At 51.7% G+C, this 3,438-nt stretch overlaps 2 non-coding genes across 2 annotated transcripts; both read left to right on the forward strand.

Moving 5' to 3' along the window:
• On the forward strand, nt 1-114 carry LOC140317385 (U5 spliceosomal RNA). Its single transcript, XR_011917704.1, has one exon. It is a non-coding gene; the product is annotated as a U5 spliceosomal RNA (small nuclear RNA).
• Nucleotides 115-430: 316 nt separating this feature from the next.
• Nucleotides 431-621, forward strand: LOC140317152 (U2 spliceosomal RNA). Its single transcript, XR_011917494.1, has one exon. It is a non-coding gene; the product is annotated as a U2 spliceosomal RNA (small nuclear RNA).
• Nucleotides 622-3,438: the final 2,817 nt, after the last annotated feature.

The raw sequence follows: 3,438 nt of genomic DNA on the forward strand, positions 1-3,438 counted from the left end.
GTACTCTGGTTTCTCTTCATAACGTACAAGTCTTTCACCTTTTACTAAAGACTTCTGTGGAGAGCAGCACTAATGAGTTGTTTCTATTTTTGGCAGGCTTTACCTTTGCGGGTGAAGCCCTTTCTGTCTGTGCAAAAGAAATCTTGTTACTGTGCAGTTTGACTTCTCTGAGTAGAGTCGCCTTACTTGTTGCGACTGTGCCGATGTTCGAAGCTGGAGTGCAAAGTTGTTGCTTGAATGGTGCTTGCTGGAGCATGCGGGAGTGCAAAGTTATACCATTTAAAAGGGCTGAAGAGTGCTCAGTGCAGCGGGTGGGCGGAGGTGCAAAGTGACACTCTGGCCACCTATGGCCATAAAAAGAACAGGGGTGTTAGCGGACAAGTGCGCATTGTGCCAGGAAGGGCCCTCGGACGTGAACCAGTGGACAGTTGTCGCTTCTCGGCCTTTTGGCTAAGATCAAGTGTAGTATCTGTTCTTATCAGTTTAATATCTGATATGTCCTCTATACGAGGACTACATATTAAATGGATTTTTAGCAATAGGAGTTGAAAAAGTAGCTTGCTCCGTTCACTCCAAGCATTGACCCCGTACTGCAGTGCCGCTGGGAACGGTGCGCTCTTCTCTACTCTTGTGAAAAAGCAAACAGCGGTGCAGGATGCAAGTTTCAGGGAGCCCAAGATGAAACTTTCTTTTAGTCTGCTGAGAAAAGAGAGTGAATGCGATGTAGACTTTAACCCGGCTATGGGAGCGAGCCGAGTGTCGGCTAACCGGGAGAATTGCTTGAAAGAAACGCCATACCAAATGAGCGGTCAGAACAAAGCCTCAATACGGTGTTCCCGTTGTGTTTTTGTTGCTGCCGCTGTTTGCTTTTTCACAAGAGCGCACCTGTTGAGGGGGGCTCTGGGGGGGCCTGGGTGATGGTGGGTCTCAGGCCCGGGCTGCTGCGACTGGTGTGACCGGGTGGTTTGTTTGTTTGTTTTTTGTTGTTGTTTGTTTGTTTTTTGTAGAGGTCCTCCGGAGTGGGGTTGGGTTGAGTGGGGTGGGGCGGGATGGGTACCTTCTGGGGGTACAGTAGCTCCCAGAATATGGTCGCTGCAGGCCCCGAGCCTGGTGGACATCAGGCCCTCCTGTCCTGTGTTGGCTCCCTGGTAGCGGGGATGCCTATTGCAGCCAGTCCCTGGCTGCCCCCAGTGTATATCCCCATTCTCCCTTCTGGCTCCTGTACACAGCACACACTCACACATGAAGGGTTTTGGGGGCGTGTTTGTTCGGTGGGGTGTAGTGGACTCTGCAGTAGTTGCACTCTGCAGTTCCCACCCCTGTTTTAATTACACCTTAGACATTACTACTTATCAAACACACTCACACACACACATTAGGTCTTGGGGGGTGGTTACACTGAGTGGCATCTGGTGGGCGGGGCTCTTTGGGTATGTAGGCTGCCCAGAGGGCCACGCTCCCAGTTCTACAAGTTTGGCTGCCCCTCAATTTTAATTGCTCACTATTAGAAAATATTGAAGAGCCAGAAGGGTGAGGGGAGGGGTCTTCTTCGCACACCCCTGCTTCCTGGTTGCTGCTCGGGGCGGGAGGGGCCAGGAGGATTAATTAATTGTTCTGCTGGTTTGGGGTCTGTGGTGGCTGGGGGGCTGCTGGCCCCCTGGTGTGCCCGCTGCACTACACCCCAGCGGAGTCGAGGGAGGGAGGACGTGTGGATGTATGGGACATGAAAGTGTGTGTGGTAATGATTGGGCCTGGATCTTGGACTTGCTGTCGCCTGGCCTGCCTGTGCTTCTCCCGATGGGGGGGGGCGGCGTGGCCTCTCTCCGCTGCTCGCGACTTCACCCACCTGTGGGCACGTCTTGACTCCCAGGGCACTTGGCCAGGGGGGCTGGGGCAGGCGCTGACCCACTGTGTGGCTGTCTGGGGCGCTTGGCCCTCCTGGGTATTGGGTGGGGCCTCTGTCGGGGGGTTTGGGGGCGCTCGGGCTCCTGGGGCCCGGATTCAGTGCACGGCCCATGTCTGGGCGGCTGGGGCCTGGCGACGTCGGTGGGCTGTTGCCCCTGGCTCCCGGAGGGCCTCTGCCCTATGCTTATGGGGGCTCTTTCCGGGGGCTTCCTCTGCAGTCTTCTGGGTGGATGCGTGGTTGCCCCTGCGGTGGGCTTCCTGGGTTCTGTGCTCTGTGGGGGCTGCTGGTGGCCTGGGTCTTGTGGCCCTCTCTGCCTGCTTCTGATTGCTTGGGGGGGCTGTGGATTGTGGCCCTGTACGCTTATACACTCATAACTAAGCACGGTTATCATGTAGGTCCTGTGCCATGGGTGTTGCATGTTCTCACACACACACAACCACATTCATTAGTCCAGTAGCATGGTCGCTAAGCAGTTGATGTATTATCATGTCGTCTCAGGTCATCTATATCCACAGCTGTGTTGTATGCGATGTATGTTCTGTTTTTCTCTTCTTTCCTCTTCTTCTTTCCTTGTCCCCCGGTCCGGTTCAGTTCTATTACATGTCATATATTGTAAACAGAAATAAATAAATGGGCATCAAGGGGAGCTTTACATTTATAAAACTTCCCTTGGCAAAGCAAATCTGTTTGGCATCAAAGGTATTCAGACTACAATTCTGCTGCCATAATGCTGAACACGATAAGGGGAAAAAAAAAAAAAGTAAAGAAGACAGTTCTGCCGAAAGCCAGGGACTAGACCTGTTCTAAGTTCTGTACTTTTTAAAAGGGAGCCAACACAGGACAGGAGGGCCTGATGTCCACCAGGCTCGGGGCCTGCAGCGACCATATTCTGGGAGCTACTGTACCCCCAGAAGGTACCCATCCCGCCCCACCCCACTCAACCCAACCCCACTCCGGAGGACCTCTACAAAAAACAAACAAACAACAACAAAAAACAAACAAACAAACCACCCGGTCACACCAGTCGCAGCAGCCCGGGCCTGAGACCCACCATCACCCAGGCCCCCCCAGGCCCCCCCTCAACAGGTGCGCTCTTGTGAAAAAGCAAACAGCGGCAGCAACAAAAATACAACGGGAACACCGTATTGAGGCTTTGTTCTGACCGCTCATTTGGTATGGCGTTTCTTTCAAGCAATTCTCCCGGTTAGCCCGCACTCGACTCGCTCCCAGAGCCGTGTTAAAGTCTACTTCGCATTCACTCTCTTTTCTCAGCAGACTTTTGGGATTTTATCAATAAAATGAATTCCTTCACTCAAACTATGTTAAAACTGCTTTGTCCTTCATATTTACCATGTCTTGAAAGATTTAAACAAAAAAACCAACGTTGTACTTTGCAGTAAAAGAAATAGCAAATCTAAAGTTTCAGGAATCCGAGAATAAGCTTACTTTCATGAGTTCTTCACGATTTCGGATTTTGCTATAAAATGAATTCCTTCACTCAAACTAAATTAAAACTGCTAAACCGCTAATCT

The sequence above is a fragment of the Leuresthes tenuis genome, unplaced genomic scaffold, assembly GCF_036924035.1.
Source record: "Leuresthes tenuis unplaced genomic scaffold, fLeuTen1.0.hap1 SCAF_10, whole genome shotgun sequence".
In the NCBI taxonomy this organism is placed as follows: domain Eukaryota; kingdom Metazoa; phylum Chordata; class Actinopteri; order Atheriniformes; family Atherinopsidae; genus Leuresthes; species Leuresthes tenuis.